The following is a 20,790-nucleotide window of genomic DNA, read 5'->3' as shown; positions in this document are numbered from 1 at the left end:
ATGCTGCATCCACTCGCTAGGTGTTCACGAGGACTTGTCATATCGACCAGAATAACAGGAAAGACTAGAGCACATTTTAAGGTATTCATTGTAAACACGTACATTTTAAATACTGCTCCTTTGTGCAAAAGCCTGTGTCGAGTCACCTTTATTTATATAGCACTTTTAACAATACAGATTGTATCAAAGCACTTAACAGTATCAAATTGGAGGATAGTGTCAGTAATGTATAATAATTGAGATTAAACACTCAATTTTCAGTTAAAGGCATTTCGTTATTGAATTCAGAGATGTCATTGTCTAGCTCAGTTTAGTTTAAATAGTATCTGTGAAATCAAATGGACGATAATCGCTAGAAATTAAGCGTCCCCAACTGAGCAAGCCAGAGGCGAAAGTGGCAAGGAACCAAAACTCCCTCAAAAAAACCTAGGGAGAAACCAGGCTCAGTTGGGGGGCCAGACGAAACCCGCAGTTCAATGTCAGATTGTGCAAGCGGCTTATCTGATTCCCGTGGTCTTGTCCCGATGGAACAAGTTGAAGAGGGTTTTAGGAGGGGATGTGTTTTTCTTTGAAAGTTTAAAATCAAAGTTGCAGTAGGCCTATGCATTGGTGCAAATAAAGACAACATGAAATACAGATTTATATGGTCTACATAAAAGAGTCATTATTTTTATTTTGCTTATAGCTTTAGGCACATTTTTAATTCACTGTCACAAAACTTGCAGCTGTGGGCTGTGATCCTATAAGAGAGGGCCTTCCTCTTCACTCTGCAAGCTAAAGTGAGAAAAAAAAAAGCTGATTAATTAGTCATTACAGAGCTTATGAAAAAAGTTTAAATGTAATATTCAAGAGCTACATGCCTTAGGACTAGCCTTGCTACCCGGGTCTCTGGTCCGAGTACGTAGTTTATTCACTTGAGACTCCGCGATCTCAGCTCGTTCCTCAGTGTCGTCCAGCTCATGCTGGATCTTCTTGTACTTGGTCAAGTTGGTATTAGCTTGTTCCTCCTACATTACAATGAGCAGGAACCATCAGTGATGTTTTAAGTATACATGAGGTGTAGCATGTTAAAGTTTATTTGTAAACTCACCGCCTCCTCTGCTTGTCTCTTGTAGCTCTTAACTTTGGCCTGCAGCTTGTCTATGAGCTCCTGTAGACGAACCATGTTTTTCCTGTCCTCCTCAGTCTGTAGAAACAGCAGGTGGTGCCACAGGCTTTATTCTTCCAGAATAGTGCAGCTCTTGAAGCAAGAATCTAAACTGAATTTGTGCATCTCTCTGATGGAGACTGTACCTGGTAGGTGAGATCATTGATCCTTCGCTCGTATTTGCGGACTCCCTTCTGGAATTCATTGCTTTTTTTCTGCTCAGATTCCAGCTCACTCTCCAGGTCTCTGACCTTAAGGAAAGCAAAGGTAAAAGTTTACTTTATATTACAACACAAGACACCGCCAAAAGTCAGTCATGTTTTTCATGCAGCAATATTTTAACTTACCCTGCTTTCCAGTTTCTGGATTTGTTTCTTGCCTCCTTTTAGAGCGATCTGCTCGGCCTCATCCAGACGCATCTGCAGATCTTTGATGGTCTGCTCCATGTTCTTCTTCATACGTTCCAGGTGAGCGCTGGTGTCCTGCTCTTTCTTGAGCTCTTCTGCCATCATGGCAGCCTGCATGTTGAAAGCTTCATATTAAATTTCCTAAACACAATATTTAGCAACAAACATCCACCCTCTTATACACTCACATCAGTGATGGCCTTTTTGGCTTTTTCTTCTGCATTTCGGCACTCCTGCACAGCATCCTCCACCTCACTAGACAACGTAGAGATATCGCTCTCCAACTTTTTCTTTTGATTAAGCAGTGATGTGTTCTGGGGAGGAAGAAAGAATTATGAAAAATTACTATGTATTATTTGTGGTCAATGCTCGGAAGAACTGACCTCTGCGAAGATTGATGGAAAATCTGGCCATTACCTGGGTATGCAGTAGGTTGACCCTCTCCGTGGTTTCCAGGAGCTCATACTCAGCCAGTTTGAGGGTGCGATCGCTCTGCTCCAGCTGGCTTCTGAGTTCTTCAACCTCAGCAGTCAGGAGGTTGTTTCTGCGTTCAGTAACGGCAACCTGTTCCTTCAGTTCTTCATTCTGGTGAATAGTCTCATCCAGCTCTATCTGAAGGTCCTTTTAATTTATATGACACGGGGTTTATGTTAGTTAGGGATGAGTTAGTGACTATTCGCTTAGGTCATTTTGCATACATATAATATGGAAATACTCCAAACCTGTGTTTTATTTCCCACAATTATGATGCAATAATTAATATACATTTGTTATAATTAAAGCCACATTTACCTTAATCTGTGTCTGCAGGTTGCGCACCATTTTTTGGGACTCGGTGGCCAAGCGATTTGCATGGTTCAGCTGAACCTCTATTTCATTTAGGTCGCCCTCCATCATCTTCTTCAACCTGATGACTTCATTACGGGATTTTGCTTCTGCATCCAGGGTGGCTTGCATGGACTCTATGGCACGCTGATGGTTACGGCTAGAGAAGGTAAAGGTGGGTAAAGTATTTAGGAAGCCTTGTAGTATAATCAATAATGGTTGTATAATGAAATGGAGTTATGGAAAAATAATGGTTCAATCATCAGTCTTCATCACTCGTTGAGTAGAACTCACCGAAGATTGTCGATTTCCTCATCTTTCTCGGCCAGCTTCCTGACAATGTCTGCTTTGATCTGGTTGAGCTCCAGCTGTATACGTAGAATCTTGCTCTCCTCATGCTCCAGAGTTCCCTGACACAATTTTTAGGAGAATTTAATGAAAGAGTCCAAGTCTCTTCAAATCTGTTTTGGTGTGATATTATTCTATATACTGTGGGCTAGTTTTATAAACCTTTTCAGGAAAATTAATTTCATTAATTTTTTTTTTATGTATTATTTCCAGTTAAAACACTAAATGACAAAACAGAAAGGTATACATTTATTGTTTCCAGGAATCTCATGTATCATTAGGTCATTCTCTAAAATAAAGTGTTTTAGATTTGAATTGAATCAAACCATTTTTTCTTCAATACATACACTATTTAACCTTACCTAAAAAAGACCTAATAGGAAATCTGCCACTCTGTTTTTTTTTATTTTAATTAAATATCACAATAATAATCATTAAAATACTTCTCCTTTTGACATTAATGACATAACGTTTAAGTCAGTGCACAAGTATATTTTCTGGCATAACGTTAATGTGATTCAGGTTTTTACTACAAAAGTTTGCAGACACAAAGAAGATTCATACTTCAGCTTCCTCCAGGGCTGCTTGAATTTCAGTCTTCTCCAGGTCTAAGCCCTTCTTGATCTTCTCAAGCTCATGAATGGTCTTCTTGCTGCCCTGGCCTATTTGGTCATTCAGGTCGGAAATCTCCTCTGTTAGAAACATGAAAGGTATTGATACGTCACATTTTGTGACTGATGATATACGTTTATATGATATTGAAGTTTTTTTCTCAATTCGTAATCCATAAAGCTCAAGACATACCCTGCAGATTTTTACTCTCCCGTTTGATGCTCTCCAGATGGTCCAGAGCCTCCTCATAAGAGTTGAGTTTAAACAGCTCTGTGCTCAGATTACGAGACTCTTTCTGTGAAGACTCCAGCTCAGACTGATACTCCTCATACTTCTGCTTCCATTCAGCCAGAATCTTTATCCAGGGCAGCGGCGGCTGCATTAGAGCGCTCCAGATCTACTACGAGATCCTCAATCTCAGACTGCAGTCGATGTTTGGTCTTTTCTAGGGAGGAGCACTTTGCGTTTGATGCCTCAACTTGTTCCTCAGCCTCTTGAAGGCGGACGGCCAACTTCTTCCTGTCAATTTGTGGAATTTAACGATTCAGTCTTTAGATCGAATGAAGCCAGTCATTATTTCCTATCTAGTCCACACACTCACTTTGCTTCCTCAAGTTCCTCTGTCTTCTGTATGGTGTCTGTCTCATACTTGGTCCTCCATTGGGCGACTTCGGCATTGGCCTTGGACAGTGCAAGCTGCAGCTCAGATTTGCCCTCTTGCTCTTCATCATACTGCTCCCTCAGCAGATCACAGTCATGCCTTGATGATTGCAGGGCATGAGCCAAGGCATTCTTTGACTGAAAGGAGCAGATGCCAAAGACGAATCAAAAGTAGAAATTGGTTCCACATAAAAGCAGTGAGAAAAAAGTTTCTCTTACATTGGTTTCTTCATCTAGCTGTTTCTTAAGCTTCTCGATGTTTTGGCTAAGGGAGTTTTTGTTGCGCTGCAGTTGAGACACCAGAGCTTCATGCTCCTCCAGCTTTCTGTCCAGCTCAGCTGTATTATGGAAAAATTATGTAAATATTTTTACAGTTAGTAAGGATATTAGATGTCTCAAACCAACACATAAATGTGTCAGTGGTTCTTGTTATGTATGAATTTGTTTAGTAGGTAGTTTGTTTGTATACCGCTTTCAGCCTGAGGCCGGGCTCGCTGTGTGTTGGTGTCGCTGAGTTGTCTTTGGAGCTCCTCCACTTTGGCTTTTGACTCGTTCATCTGGTCCTCATAGAGGCGACACGTTTTCTCAGTGGCAGCCTGTAATATGTTTATAAAATTAATAAATTTGTATGTATGTGTATTTGTGTAGGAAATCAAAATCAATTATACTATTTATGTGTTTACTATTTTACTATTTATGATTAATCTCAGTGAATATTATTAAGGCTGTCTGGTAATTTCGTGATGCGCAGATGTCTTGTGTATTGAATACACAGGATATATTTTTTATGACTGTGCCTAAAGTTTAGTCTGAACTGGATAATAAGGCTTTTACGTTTTCTGCACCATCTGCAGTTATTTTATAGCAATCTGTCATTGTATTATAAAGTTTTTATTACTCTTGGCAAATTGTATTGTTAAATTTAAGGGATTGGAATCTTTTGATTTTAAATTGTTGTATTTGATAGCTAATTGGGCCCAATTTGGACATTTTAACTTAGGGGTGTACTCACTTTTGTGGCTAGCGGTTTAGACATTAATGGCTGTGTGTTGAGTTATTTTGAGGGGACAGCAAATACACTGTTATACAAGCTGTACACTCACTACATTACATTGTAGCAAAGTGTCATTTCATCAGTGTTGTCACATGAAAAGATGTAATAAAATATTTACAAAAATGTGAGGGGTGTACTCACTTCTGTGAGATACTGTAATTGTAATGTAAATCTATAAATGTTTGAGTATATTTAAAAAATGAACATTAAGCCATATTAATAAAAGCCGTAAAAAATATTGTTTTCTGTAAATTCATCATACCCAGTAACCTTATTGTATAAAATTACTTGATTAAAAAATAGTATATACAAACTAAGAGCATGCAAATAACTAAAAACATTTAAACCTGAGCTCAACTGAAATCATCCCATGATTTTTCAATGTTAAAGTCAAAGCTAAATTAATACTTGTTAAATTAGATCAGAATGTGGTGCAACATGGATCATATTTTCCACCTTGCTCTTTGCCAGCTGCTCTAAATTGGAGGTTAGGTCATCTGCCTCCATCTTGGCCTCACTTCTCTCCTTCTCCAACTTCTGTTTGACCCGCTGAAGACTATCAATTTGCTCACTCTGTTCAGCTAAGCTGTCTGCATGCTTTTTCGCAGTGCGGCAGTCATAGCGTCGTGGTGCAACATGGCCTCCTCAAGGTCACGACTCAGTTTTAGAAAGTCTGCCTCCCGTTTCTTATTCATCTCAATTTGAGCTGACGTGGCACCTCCGGCTTCCTCGAGACGCTCGCTGAGCTCTTCAAGCTCTTTGGACGCATCGCATCGTTTTTTCTCCATCTTCGCTCGGGTGGAACGCTCTGCTTCCAGTTCCTCTTCGAGCTCCTCAATACGAGTCTTAAACACAATGAAAGAATGAATGAAAATGTTCTGATAGAGGCTCAAACTCAGAAATCGAACAGTCCAGTTTGACTCGCCTGCAATTCCTTGATCTTCTTTTGAAGCTGAATGATGAGCACTTGCTCATCTTCAATTTTCGAACTGATCTGGTTCATTTCAAAATCTTTCCTATAAAAAAAAGACAATATAAGAACAGAAATATTTTACAGCATCCTGTTATGTGAAATTTTCTTACTTTTTTAGCTTTTCCTCTAATTGCTGCTTGTCATTTTCAAGGTCCATGACAGACTCCATTGCCAGCTTGAGATCACCCTCCAGCTTGCGTTTGGCCCGTTCCAGGTCCATTCGCAATTTCTTCTCCTGTTCCAAGGACCCCTCCAACTAAAACATGGAATTATAGTGTATTACTGATTTCTGATTTATTCTTCTATTTGGAACTGTTAACATTTATCCAACTTACATCATCTACTTGCTGCTCCAATTTGACTTTGGCTTTAGTCAGAGTGTTGGCTTTGTCTTCCTCTGTCTGCAAGTCACCCAACATCTGCTGGTGACTCTCCTGTAGGGCCTTCTTCTCTTTAGTGAGCTTCAGAATAGTTTCATCCAAAGCTGCCATCTCTTCTATCAGATTCTTCACCTATGAAAAGGGGCTTTAATTACTTTAACAGACTTCACAGTGGCTCAACAACATTGCTTGACCTTGATTTTCGTCAACAGAATGGGCTCACCTTGTTTTCAGTGGCATGCTTCTCCTTCTCTACCTTGGCCAAGGTTATCTCCAGATCATCAATGTCCTTTTTCAGCTCAGTGCACTCATCCTCCAGCTTGCGTTTTTTTGCAAGAACAATAGCATTCATCTCCTCTTCGTCTTCTAGGCGTTCGGTCAACTCCTTCACTTTGGCTTCAAGTTGAATCTTGGTCTTGATGAGCAGGTCACAACGGTCCTTTGCATCTACCAGGTTATCCTGCTCCTGTTGAGAGATTAGGAAGTAAATTTAAGCAATTTAACACTTGAGTATGTGCAATTCATTTTATTCTTTTTGGACTATTTCATAATTTGTTGGGTAATGGCATTAAAACCCAAAACAATTTTAGATCCTTTTCATTGTTTGGATCATGTCACAATTGGTGCGTTGGAGAAGATTAATTTTATACTTTTATGCATTCAGCTATTTTTTTTTTTTATAAATTTCTCCTGCACTTTAGTCTTTTTGCCAAACTGCAAACTGTATGAAACTCTGTAAAATGTCCTGCTGTAACACAATAAAATGTGAAAATGTGTGGTGATTGTGAGCAAACAGCACGATTGCTATTGATACTCACTGCCTGAAGCTGCAGGGAAAGGTCATTCTTCTCTTGGATCAGGCTGACCTGTTTCTCTTCCAGTTCCTTACGTTTGGACTCTGATTTCTCTAGTGCCTCGTTTAGCTTCAGGAACTCCTCTTTTAGAGCAGCAAGCTCTTTTTCTGTGGCGGCGCTCCTCAGCAGGGGCTTGATTTTGAAGAAAAGTTTCATCCACAGCCAGTTCTTCACGATGTTGAAGGCCCGGATATTCCACTGGATGATCATAAGAGCTTCCCTAATGACAGGAGACAGGTCAGGTATAGGTATAGTCTCTTTAAGGCATGTCAGTCCACTTGGTGATGTAATTATAGCTTATATAGTTGACTGAGAAAAGATCTAAAATTATTAGTATTAAGTTTTACATTTTTGTTTCTATATTTCTAAACTAAAATAGTTTCAGCCTGGTCCAGTTACATCACGTGAATGGCTCTATAAATTGAAAGGCCAGCTTCCGTTCTTACAGCCGCTATATTGAGTGGCTTTGGATAATCCTCTTGTTTTTAACAATACAACGTCCATTTTAGTTTTAGAGTTATTGCAACACAAATATTTTTGCAGTCATATCATTCATCCATACTTAGACTATAAAAACATTGTTAACCACATGAACCCACAAACTATTAATGCATCAGTGTTGTTTTAGTATTATTTTATACTGTTATAGTATTCATTAATATTTTGAATTAGCGTTTATTTTTATATTTTCAGTTTTCATTTTAATTTAAGTTTTTGTATGTATTTTGTTGTGCTTTTTGTCATTTTTAAATATTATTTTAATAATCCTATTTTAATATATTTTTAATATTTCTAATTAGCTTTGTTTTAATTTCAGTTTTAGCTTTAGTAAGTTTAGTACTTCAACTAAAACTTATTTTAATTCAGTGAGTTGCCCAGCCAGTTTTGCTAATGTTCTAATATTTATATTTTATTTCTTATTTGAACCTTATTTCAGTTAGTGAAATTGATTTTAATAATTTTAGTCAACAACAACAACACTGATCATAGGAAGACTGTGTCACCCCCATATGACCCACTGGCTTATGTCCATGAATGCATGAAACGAGGCTCATTTTAGTTAGTCTATTACTGGGGTGACTTTCAGATGTCATGCACTTGCTTTCACAGTACTGTGGTTATATGTTAGCAGATGACGGCAGAGAATTCGGTCTGATCAAATAGCTGCCATGCATCTGTGCTAAAGGCCACCCAAAAGGTGAAGTGTCTAATATTTATTTAGAAACTGAGGCCTTCTGTGAACCAGCGGCTTTAATCCTTTGCCAGTCTGCAGATATGCTTTCAATGTGTTCCTTTAGAGGAACAGGCGCCTTGGCAAAACAGGCCTTTGAGCAGGGAGCTGGTCTGTATTTTTAGTGGGGAGTGGGGTGAGCAGCTGTCATGTGACCCACTGGGCTTCTGGGCTTTAAGGACACCGTCTGCATTGTCTAATAAGGGGTAAGGATGGAGGTTATGGATATGGGCATGAAGAACCTCACGTTTCACAGAGAGTGTCAGAGCATATGAAGGGTCTCGGCCACACATGGACAAATGCATGTCTGAAGACACACGCCTCACACACTCCATCCACATGGCCCCCAAAATACCTCTCATATGTTGAGGGTTGAGAGATATCATGTGACAACAGCTTGTTGCTAATTTTATTAGAAGTAAACCTGTTAGATATCCGTATAGTTTGTGAATATTTGTGTGGGACGTCATCAAGAATATGGAGAATATAAGCATATAGAGGCCTTTTTCTCCATTCAAGTGGATTGAAACCATGTAAGAGCTATTAGTAGGGTAAAGCGGTGTTCACATTTATGGTTGTTTGGTGAATTGTCATAGTCAAAATTGAGTAATTTCAATAGAAATCCACATGACCAGGAATGTCGTGGTAGGGCAGAAGATTTCCAATATGCAGATTTTGCATCAGATTCAAGTTGGTCATGTGAATTCATTGGACTGACCAACAGAAAGATGCTTGGTTTGAAAGTGATGTCTGTGTGAGATGTGCTTCAGACCTTTTTGCTTGTGAAATTTTGCTAATGTGACTGCACCTTAAGTCTGAATATGTAACTTCATATTTTATATTCAGAAAATCTCTAAAGCAATATGCAGTGACCCCAAAATGTATTTTGCCACTTAAACCACACTTAAAATATATAATTTTCTTTACATTTTGCATGAAATATGACAGTATAAAACCAAGTGACATCTTTATAAACAAATTATGCTTTTTTCAGGAATAACACCGTGTCAGTGTCATTTTTTTGTGGTGGATGTTCCACTAACTATCTGAAAGACATTTTTTGTGAAATATATTTCTTTAAAATAAGTGGAACCTGGTTGGAAATGTTATCTAATGCAATTATTTGTATTCATTTTTAAGTGTGACTTTCAAATATGCTTGGGGGCCACTGTAATTTAATCTTGAAAAAAACTTTTTTTTGCATAGAATCATGTATTACTTCCTCTCCATCATCTTCTTCAGCTCCATCCTCATGATCTTGCCACGGCTCTTTTGAACTTCAGCCAGGCGCTCGTCCCTCATCTCCTCCAGGTGTCCCAGCAGACCAGCTTTAAAGAACACCTGTAATGCAGAGACACAGACGGGTTGATTTAGCCCATTTTGTCTTCTGTACAAAGTTAACCTGTTATTGATGTCCCATTGCTTGAGGCTGAAAGCAACAAGCTTTTACTGGCTGAAGTCTGACTTGCCTTAGTATGTCCAAATCTATACTGATTATGGTCGATATCCAGTGAAGCCAGAAGTTTCTCTGCAGCCTTCCTGCTGTCAACAAACTTGTCATCAGGGATTGCATGAGGATTCAGAATGCGATACCTGTGAAAAGGAGGAATATAGACATCCTCATTTTTTATTTTTATTCACTATTTTTTTATCATTATCATCTGCAAACACATTTTATTGATGTGCAGAAATTTGTACTATTTAACAACTGGCTTATCATCAAGCTGACTTCTCACAAGCTACTGAACGTTAAAGATGAAGTGAGCAATTGTATTATGTTGAAATACTCAAAATGTCACAGTTTATTGTGAATAAACTGCTTTAAGTCAGTCATCCATACATTTCCATAAAAAATGTAGACACTTATGGCTCTGTGATGTTTTCAGAATATTTCAGAAATAATTGAATCAAATAATCAGACATAAATAATTTGTTTTAACAATATGATCCAAATTTTGGCCCCACCAAAAGGGTGGTAAGAGATTTTGAAAGAACTTTTTGGAACCAATTTTTTTTTTTTTTCAATTGCATTTAGTGCCACTATCACTCCAGAAATAACAGTTTAACTTGTAACCACGTTGATGCCTTTAAAATTCAGCCTCCATTTTTTTTCAGTGAACAGCAAATCATTACATTGATCAAAACATGTTAACACAGAGAAATTATACTTTCTAAAAGTAAAGGAACATCAAGATTTTATTGTACAACCCGAATTCTGGAAATGCTGGGACGTTTTTTTAAATTTGAATAAAATGAAAACTAAAAGAATTTAAAATCACATGAGCCAATATTTTGTTTACAGTAGAACATAGATAAAACAACAAATGTTTAAACTGAGAAATTTTACAATTTTATGCACAAAATGAGGTCATTTCAGATTTGATGCCTGCTACAGGTCTCAAATTAGTTGGGACGGGGGCATGTTTACCATGGTGTAGCATTTCCTCTTCTTTTCAAAACAGCTTGAAGACGTCTGGGCATTGAGGTTATGCGTTTCTGGAGTTTTGTTGGAATTTGGTCCCATTCTTACCTGATATAGGTCTCCAGCTGCTGAAGAGTTTGTGGTCGTCTTTGACGTATTTTTCGTTTAATGATGTGCCAAATGTTAACTATAGGTGAAAGATCTGGGGGCTGTTCCATAAACCAAGATTAGAGTATAAGCCAGGCTTATTTCGGTTAGTCAGGCTTATTTTTGGTAGATTCGGTTTCATAAATCAAACTTAAAAAAGTTCAAACTCAGTTACCCCGGCAACTTATGCTGGCAAACTAACCTGGTCCGGAGCAGGCTAACAGTCAGGCTAAGCTGAGCTCCTCTAACACTGACCAATAGGAACGCATCCATATTACCACTGACTCTCTCACATACAGTCAGTTTAATTTATTATCGGTCTAAAAATAAAAGTATACAGAAAATACACCTTAAATAATCAAATAAATAAAAAATAGGCTACAACCAACTGCATTTAATGTATTGTGCCCAAAATGTAGACGAATGACATTTTAACATAGTTGCTACTTGTGCATGCAATTGATCAGAAGTTTCTAGCCATGCAGCCTTTCTCTCTGAATTTATGACAGCTGTACCTTTTATGGTTATTATAACATTAAAACATTACAATCTAAAATGGCTCTTTAAAGCATTAAAGCATAAAAACACAATCAAAAGTTAAAATCACTGAATTAAAAATGTAAATTTATAATAGAAATCAGAGTACATTTTAACTGATAAGAGGAACACACATTTAACTCATTTGAGCTAGTGATTAACAGTTGCTGCTATCATAAAAATACACTTATATGTAGGAAATTAAAATTCTATGTGTCACATTTAATGTCCAACAACAAATATTTTAGCAGAATGTATTTTTTATTCAGAATTCTTGCGCTAGTATTCGATTCTGCTCCGTCTGTGTAGCGCGCATGCGCGCCGCAGCGCTCGTTCTCTCGCATAAGCCTCGCCCACTCCTGACAGCTAAATGGATATATTTGCATGGCTTTCTGACATTTACAGATGTAAAAAATATACCTGTGACGTATCAGTTATGCACTGAGGAAAACACAATGTTTCAAATGCGTTAAACAGCACAAATATTCGCTGTTTGCTATGGTGGATCGATTTGATCCATGATCGACATTAAGGGCTGCTTCAGAATAAGCGTGTACGTCACATTATCCTGACTCACTGAACCTGGATAGCATTAGTCAGATTGCATGAACTTGAATTGTCGTTTATGGAACCGCTTTAGTCCCGATTGATTTGTAAGGTTATTTCAAGTCAGGTTTTGGACTTTAATCCCCGCTTTTCTTAGCGTCTTTTATGGAACAGCCCCCTGGACTGCAGGCAGGTCAATTCAGCACCCGGACTCTTCTACTATGAAGCCATGCTGTTGTAATAGCTGCAGGATGTGGTTTTGCATTGTCCTGCTGAAATAGACATAGTCTGGAGGGAAGCATATGTTGCTCTAAAACCTTTATATACCTTTCAGCATTCATAGTGCCTTCCAAAACATGCAAGCTGCCCATACCGTATGCACTTATGCACCCCCATACCATCAGAGATGCTGGCTTTTGAACCGAACGCTGATAACATGCTGGCAGGTCTCCCTCCTCTTTAGCCCGGAGGACACGGCGTCTGTGATTTCCAACTAGAATGTCAAATTTGGACTCGTCTGACCCTAGAACACTTTTCCACTTTGAAACAGTCCATTTTAAATGAGCCTTGGCCCACAGGATATGACGGTGCTTCTGGACCATGTTCACATATGGTTTCCTTTTTGCATGATAGAGCTTTAGTTGGCATCTGCAGATGGCACGCCGGCTTGTGTTTACCGACAGTGGTTTCTGGAAGTATTCCTGGGCCCATTTAGTAATGTCAATGACAGAATCCTGCCGATGATGATGTAGTGTCGTCTGAGGGCCCGAAGACCATGGGCAGCCAACAAAGGTTTTCGGCCTTGTCCCTTACACACAGAGAATTCTCCAGTTTCTCTGAATCTTTTGATGATGTTGTGCACTGTAGATGATGAGATTTGCAAAGCCTTTGCAATTTGACGTTGAGGAACATTGTTTTTAAAGTATTCTTTCCATCTTTTTTCGCACTCTTTCACAGATTGTAGAGCCTCTGCCCATCTTTATTTCTGAGAGACTCTGCCTCTCTAAGACATCCCTTTTATACCTAATCATGTTACAGACCTGATGTCAATTAACTTAATTAGTTGCTAGATGTTCTCCCAGCTGAATCTTTTCAAAATGTCTTGCTTTTTCTGCCCTTTGTTGCCCCCGTGCCAACTTTTTTGAGACCTGTAGCAGGCATCAAATTTGAAATGAGCTCATTTAGTGGATAAAAGTGTAAAATTTCTCAGTTTAAACACTTGTTATGTTCAATTGTGAATAAAATATTGGCTCATGTTATTTGAAAGTATTTTAGTTTTCATTTTATTCAAATTGTAAAAACATCCCAACATTTCTGGAATTTGGGTTGTAGTTCTCAAGAGTACACAAGATGTGTCAATTAGTAGCTCTTCTTACCGTTGTTTGAAATCAGCATAAAGTATTCTGTTAGGAAATCCCTTCCTGCAAATGCCCTCCAGGACGCCGTTACAGCGCAACTGGTGCAGCACCAGGTAAGCATCCATGATACCTGCAAAAAGATGAAAATATTTCAGTTAGACATTTGCACTGAGGTTTTGCAACTTGTCTTTCAGAGAAGTTTGCAAGATTCTCTTTCAGTTTGTTTGTGTAAAACTAAGCTGTGAAATAGTTTGATGCTCAAAAATGGTGATTCCAATCATAATCCTGTCAGTTTGGATGTGTTGAAGCGCTCATTGGTTACAACACCTGGTGTTTTGGTTTCATTGGGTATAATGCAGCGCACAAAATGGGGCTGAGTGCTCCGCAAGTTTGTCATCAGCTTGTTGAGATTCTCCTGCAGTTGGAGAAACGGAAACGGTCATAAATTGTCCTGCTGTACAGAAGTTCTTAACCTTTTACACAGCACAAAGCAAATGCAATCAATGATAACATATGCAAAAGTGTCCTTCTCCAAAACATTGTCAGATGTGTTCTTAGACTTACCCTGAGTTGTTAATGCTTTTTGAGGAAACAGATAGAGCAGGAGCCAGCACAGACTTAAAGTGATGTTCATGTGTCATTTCTCTAAACATCACTGCAAGTCTTAACTGCCTCCCTCTCAGTACTGAAGAGTTTTGATTTTCTTGTTTTAATGACCATGAATATCTTATCTGTTGGTACTAACTAATTTGCACCAAGTGCAGTAATGCCTGGTCATATTCCTACCTTGTGTAGCTGTGACACTGTCTAAAATGCATCATAAATACTTGTAATATCAAGTGCTGCCTAAGTGACGTTTAAATTTAGTCTTATTGGAGCTCTATTATTGGTAGAAACTCACCACTCCTGTATAGTGCACTAGCTCAAAATGAGCCTCATACTTTCTCTTCTTGTCAGGCCTTGGCTTTTGGAAATTGGTAGATTTGCCAAGGTGATTCTCAAACAGCTTTGCCTTGAAGCTAGCTTTAGGGAACATGCACTCCTGTTCAAGGATGGACATGATTCCTAAGGGCTAACAAAGAGAAAACAGCTCAGAAGGCATTTTTTTAAATTGTTACTGTATTCATCTCATTGTTTTAAGTACAATAAAAAAAACCTTTTCAATGAGGTTAATGCAGGCCTGGAGGTCAAGCCCAAAGTCGATGAAGGTCCACTCAATGCCCTCCCTTTTGTACTCCTCTTGTTCCAGGATGAACATGTGGTGGTTGAAAAACTGTTGCAGTTTCTCATTGGTGAAGTTGATGCAGAGCTGCTCGAAGCTGTTGAGCTGTTGAGAGAATCCACATGACAGATGCACAAGTGTGAATGCCGACGGAAATCTCGATAAGTGCGGTGTGGAATTTCGAGAGTCACTCACGTCAAAGATCTCAAAGCCGGCGATGTCCAGCACTCCGATAAAGAACTGGCGTGGCAGAACGGTGTAGAGCGTCCTATTTATACGCCCCACCAACCACTTGAACATGCGGTCATAAGTGGCTTTGGCCAGAGCTCCCACAGCATAGTTAACCTAGTGGAGCCACACAATGTGTGTGGAGCACATGAAGATCACATTTGTCACTCACATGGATTGCAACAGTTGCCTGGATACCAGGCTGATTTGTCAGGCTGTTTTATTCCTTGTATCTTAGTAGATCAACAGTAAATGTCAGTAGTTTCAACATGCGTTATTATTGCCATAGCAAAGTAATTCTGTTTTTGTAGCTATAGACATGCATCCACCGAGGACGGATATTGGGAACACTTCTCACCTGTTTGACATTCTGTCCTTTAACCACATACTCGTTGCCCACCTTCACTCTAGGGTGCAGAAGACCCTTTATGAGGTCTGCTGAGCTAACACCCATCAGATAGGAGGCCTTATCAGCATCTGGAAAGATTATTTAATTGAAGCTATGGACCATCTTTAACTTTAATACTGTAATAATGACTAACTAGATTCTAGATGTACACTCACTTTCAGTGCCATCGGCCTCTGCCTGCTCTTCCCTCTGCTTCTGTTTGAATTTCATGTTCCTGAAGTGCATGATGGCCCCTACTATTTTATAGCAGCCGTACTTTTCTTCTGTAGTGAAGCCAAGGATATCCATGGCATGCTGGATGGGCAAGAGAATGATTTGGTAGGGTTTTTTTCATTTGGTTTTCGAGGTGATGAGAGATTTTAAAGCTTACATCAGTAGCCATAAGCTCCTGCCCGTCATCCATATTCTCTACCGTTGTCACTCCTTGGGAGCAAAAATAGTAGTCATAGGGGTTTGTAGAGACCAGAAGCATGTCTGAAATCCACAAGTAAAGAATAAATGTATTAATAATATGGCAATAAAATATTGTTGTATTTGTAATTTGTAATTGTAGCATTTATCTTACCAAGAAGTGCAGGCTTCTTTTGTGACATGATCTGGTAGTAGATGTGGTAACTACGCTCTCCAGGTTGCTGAAATATCACTCTGGATTTTTCCTGAAGATCTTGAGAAATAATTTGAAAAATCACTGCACTGTCAGTTTTTACATTTTGGAATGACATGAACTGGAGGGCCACCATCATTCTTTGAATCATTTACTTACATATATCAATGTCAGCAGAAGCCAGTTTCCCCGTTGTTCCAAAATGGATCCTGATGAATTTACCCTATAGAGAGATGTAAGGAAATACGCCATGGTTTAATCAACAATGCTTGATAGTTTAATATTACAGCATGGTATCAGGTCTTTACTTGTGAGTAAATGGAATTTAGATGCAAAAACTACAACTTTGGTCTATGTAGTGTCAAATACTCCTCAATGTCCTCAATGTCTTGGCATTTCCAAAAGCTTCCATTGCAGGATTAGCTACAATAATCTGGTCTTCTAAAGTACCCTGAGAAACATCATTTTATAACTGATACGTTTTTGAGCTTTATTTCTTGCAGTTTATGCAGTTTGTCCCCACGTGTGAAGATATACTCACCCCTGTTTTAGTGGCAGGGGCCTTAAAACATAAAACAACAACAAATTAAAAATGATGTTTTGTAAAAGACCACACATTTCTCATCTTCTGTTATTATATTTTATTGTTAATATTTCATTCTACATTTAACAGCCTGATTATTTAACGTGAATGCAATATAATGCAGTTTTTTTTATAAATTTAAAAAAGTATTATACTATGCTAGTCAACAATCTGTCATCAAAAGATTTAAAATATAGATTAAAAAATAACTTGTATTATAACTGAAAATGCTAATTCATAGACAAACGTGGATTAAGAATGAAAAATGGGGTCAAATTTTGTTAGCTCGCATAGAATACATCAAAGTATTTAACAATCACACCCTTTTATAATCAGAGAAAAAAATGATTCTGTAAATAATGGATTTAAAAATGAAGACAAAAAGCTGAAATCAAGGAAACTGAAAGAGGTTGGGCCTGCTTGAAACAGAAAAAAGGAAAGCTTAAATTTTAATCAGGAATTTGTTTCACAGAAAAATTTCAAGAACAAGGAAGAAAAATGCAGGAGATGATGTGCTGGGATGTGCTATAGAAGACACATGGAGTCAGGTTCACCCCACAAAAACATTTGGGAAATAACCAAAAGATATATGCAAATGGAAGGGATAGTCAAACCTCAGTCTGGATGTCCATAACAGTTAACTTTGTCACAATACATAGTAATTTCACTGTAAAAATGTGCCGGACACCTAGATGAGGAGCGACTTGAAAATGAAATGACAAACACTTGCCAGCATGAGAGGTAAAAAAAAGTCGGTGCTTCACCCAGAGCTGCTACTATGGCAAAATACTGAATTACACGCTTCGTGTTTACTGTTTTGCCAGCACCAGATTGAGTATCAAGAAATGATTGAATAATAAGACATTTGAAAAATAAAAAAATAAAGAAAAATACCACAGCAAAGAACATTACAAAAAAACAGTGCAACAAAATGTTCTATAAAGAAACAAAAATCAAAAGTTGGACATGTAATCTGAAAAATTACATTCTTAGCGGCTGAATATTTTTCCACACTGAAAATGTCTCGCTCTCATCACAGCAATACAGAATGTGTACAGGTATGTCAAAACTTACGTGATTAGCATGGACTGATTCTCACGATCTGTGGGGGTAAACAACACATTTGTTTCAGGTCATAAAGGGCCTTTCTGAAGTGTGAAATTATCCCTCCTGTAAGTTACTGTAGAGGGCAGAGACAAACAATCCTTTAATACTTACTGCGCAACATGTCGTTGTAGGCATTGTCAGAGATGGAATAGATGTGAGGTGGAGCCTCGGAGCGGCGTTTGCCTTTGTAGGCAGCCACTACAGGGGCCGTGTAGACGGGAAGCCATTTATATGGGTTCACGGTCACACAGAAGAGTCCAGAATATGTCTGCCATGAAAAGATTTGACTAAATTAATCTCAGGTATCGTATCCAGTCAGGATAAAATACACAATTCTTCAGGCCAGAGGACTTCAACCATTTTCAAGCCTGGGTGGATATAGAGATGAAGCAGAAGGTTGTATTTTAAGCTTGGCCAATAATAACAAGTACTAATGTATATACATAATTTGATATGATGCTTAAATTACAAAGCCAAAAAATATTCACTGGTCATTTGTACAAAATCTCTTATTTTTATTTAAAGTCAAAGTGGCAATGATATTTCTAGCCGAATTTTGGCTTCAGCTTAATTAAAATTAACTTAATATTGTATGTATATATATATATATATATACACACACACAAACACACATTTGTTTAAAATCCAAACTAATCATAACCAAATAATAATTTGCAAATGCCATGCAGAACCGCCACAGATCTCTAGGGTTAAAGGCCACTACATTAACTTTCTTTCTCATAATGTGTCTTTTATATTAAGAAATATAACTATTTTATGAGGTGGTGTTTTCATGTAAATTCGTATAATTTGGTTCATACAAAAATGTAACATTTTCAGAATAAAGCAAGAAGGTCCACCCTTAAACCTAAGCATCAGTGGGGTGCAAGGTGATCGTACAAAAACACATGAATGAGATTGTAAAAAATTAGACGAATTAGCCACTAATTTGCCATAACATAACACAGATTGCCATATGAGTGTGCTGTCATATCTCAAAATGTGATTTTTCCTATTTTCTTAGCATTTATATATGGACTTTCATATTTTTAATTTTCCCATGTATGCAATGTTTAAACGCTCTTAAGGAAAACACAACTTCCCTTAGATGACTTTATGAAGTACTTTAACTGTGGCAGTTGTAAAGGACATGCCTAGGGAATTCACTTGTATTTGTCCCTTGGCAAAGGCAAGTGTTAAATTCATTACTGTGACTGTAAAGTTCTATGAATAGTGCCGCCCCTCTATGTTTAATGCTCCGGTCAAGTTATTTGTGGCATCAAAGATTAGTGAGAAAGGGCAGATCTTTTCTTTGCTTTGACTTGTGATGTGATGGTACCAACATAGATCATCCAACTGCTGTAGCGCCTCCTTAGATTATAGAGCACCGAAGCCTCATTCAGGTGTGTGAGCATGGCCATGTCCTCCATCATGTCAAACTTAGGAGGGTTCATCTGTTGAATGTCATCCTCCTTCACAGTTAAACACTGCCGGATTTAAGCAGGGTTAGATAACATGGGACAGGAAAAGCATTAATACGATCCATTATTAAAGGGAATATTTGATTCTTATTGGTTAATTGCACACTGAGCTGTCAAATATTTGTTATATTATTTTTAAGTGACCGCTAAACTGGATCACTGTCGCTCATGTCAACAAAGTTCATAGCACTCCTTGTCTTTTCATTCTAGCGAACTTAAAAATTATTAGTAACTTAAAACGGTTACTACTACCGCTTGTAATGACAAATAGCCTCAGCAGAAGGAACTGTGTAAAAGTGTGTAAATGTGTTAAACGCGGTAAAGTGAATAAATGGCTGGAAACTCAGAAAGAAAGAAAAAACATTGATCAGAAGATAGGATACAGAGTGGACGAAGAAAAGTTCAAATGGCTAGAGAAAGACAAGCTACATTGCCGACTAATATGATAGTTAACAAGTCCATCTTTAAAAAAAATAGCTAGCATGGATTGTAGATTAATACTAGCCAATTACTAAAGCCTATAATTAGCCTAAATGTTACGCAGTGTTCGTATTTCTTAGCTATTTGAAAAGCTTTAAACTAGCCTGTAAAATAGTTTAAACTCAAAACAATATTTCATGTTCGTTTATTAATTAAAATAGCCTACAGCCATCAATTAATTTCATTAATTGAGATCTAAACCATTCACAAGCATTATTAGTCTGATAATGAAACAAAAGTTTGTTTATATTGACATATCTACAAATAGTTAAATTCAGATGTCCTTATATCGTTTTGTAATGATAAATTCAATTTCACTAAAAAGTGTTACCTTCCCGTCCTTGGTCTCAACGATGACTTTGTCAGCATCAATCTCCCTGATTTCCACCTCAATGTACGCGTGCTTTTCATCTGGTATCCAAGCGCGCTTCTTTCCTGCGCACAAGGGAGGCTGTCAGTGATCAATATCCAGGCGCCGACAAAGTTTTTCGTTGGTTTGTTTGTTAGAAATCCAATCATTCAATGCCAAATTTATCTCAATGTGCCCTTTTCAAGATAAGTTAAGAACCTAACATGCAATTACGAACTAAAAAGCGCCGCGTAAACAAGATGGCAAGTATTTCAAAGAGAATCGAAGTGTTTGAATCCGCCGTAAAACACTTGTTGAAGTCAGTTGAAAATGTATCTCAAGTACCATCAAACGCCACAGTTTGCGCTGCCAGCAGCTCCAGGTCGGATTTGCGCAGAAACGGAGCAGCTTCTCCAAACTCTTTCATATCCAACAATCTCGACATGATGATAAATCCACCGCTCCCTTACTCACTGAAGGCAAAACTGTCCAGATAACCTTAAAAGAAGACAAATATTATAGTTTACACTTCAAAATGAAAATTAGAAATATATTATGTTGACAAAAAAAAAAAAGCAAAACAAACTTGTGAACATTGCAGGAATAATCACAATTACAATGCTTAAATGTATATTCCAGGAGGTAAGTTATGTTACAGCTATAAAACAAAGCATTTCATTATTGACAGAAAATAGGATTTTAGTTTTAAGAAGCTGTTTTGATGGCATTTTATGTTATTGTAGCATTATAAACAAATGATCAAGCAAATGAAATTAGTTGATGTGTCCAGTCATAATTTGCTAACTGACCTTAACACGGACTGAAT

At 37.9% G+C, this 20,790-nt stretch overlaps 1 protein-coding gene and 1 pseudogene across 2 annotated transcripts in view; one reads left to right on the top strand and one right to left on the bottom strand.

The window, feature by feature from the left end:
• Nucleotides 1–132: 132 nt before the first annotated feature.
• On the bottom strand, nt 133–20,786 carry LOC306856921 (myosin-7-like; annotated as a pseudogene). Its single transcript has 40 exons — nt 20,310–20,786; nt 19,947–20,050; nt 18,998–19,141; nt 17,766–17,922; nt 17,622–17,649; nt 17,274–17,385; nt 16,506–16,526; nt 16,332–16,415; nt 16,124–16,187; nt 15,926–16,024; nt 15,731–15,834; nt 15,516–15,654; nt 15,310–15,428; nt 14,919–15,068; nt 14,658–14,828; nt 14,403–14,573; nt 13,829–13,916; nt 13,520–13,631; nt 9,961–10,084; nt 9,711–9,832; nt 7,225–7,480; nt 6,630–6,872; nt 6,362–6,538; nt 6,137–6,282; nt 5,979–6,069; nt 5,510–5,898; nt 4,469–4,595; nt 4,219–4,337; nt 3,941–4,137; nt 3,532–3,858; nt 3,292–3,419; nt 2,674–2,789; nt 2,347–2,539; nt 1,972–2,175; nt 1,743–1,868; nt 1,495–1,665; nt 1,294–1,398; nt 1,091–1,186; nt 861–1,007; nt 133–774 (listed from the first exon to the last, which is right to left on the bottom strand). The product of its transcript is annotated as a myosin-7-like (transcript).
• LOC306856920 (uncharacterized protein) overlaps nt 17,784–20,790 on the top strand; it is a 36,309-nt gene continuing 33,302 nt past the window's right edge. The window contains exon 1 of the mRNA XM_079396477.1: nt 17,784–18,050. The gene's annotated coding sequence lies outside the window, so the exon portion shown is untranslated. The remainder of the gene's footprint in view (nt 18,051–20,790) is intronic.

The sequence above is a fragment of the Barbus barbus genome (assembly GCF_936440315.1).
Source record: "Barbus barbus genome assembly, chromosome: 37".
In the NCBI taxonomy this organism is placed as follows: domain Eukaryota; kingdom Metazoa; phylum Chordata; class Actinopteri; order Cypriniformes; family Cyprinidae; genus Barbus; species Barbus barbus.
Note: the sequence above shows the minus strand (reverse complement) of the source record. Positions and strands in the feature narration are given on the sequence as shown.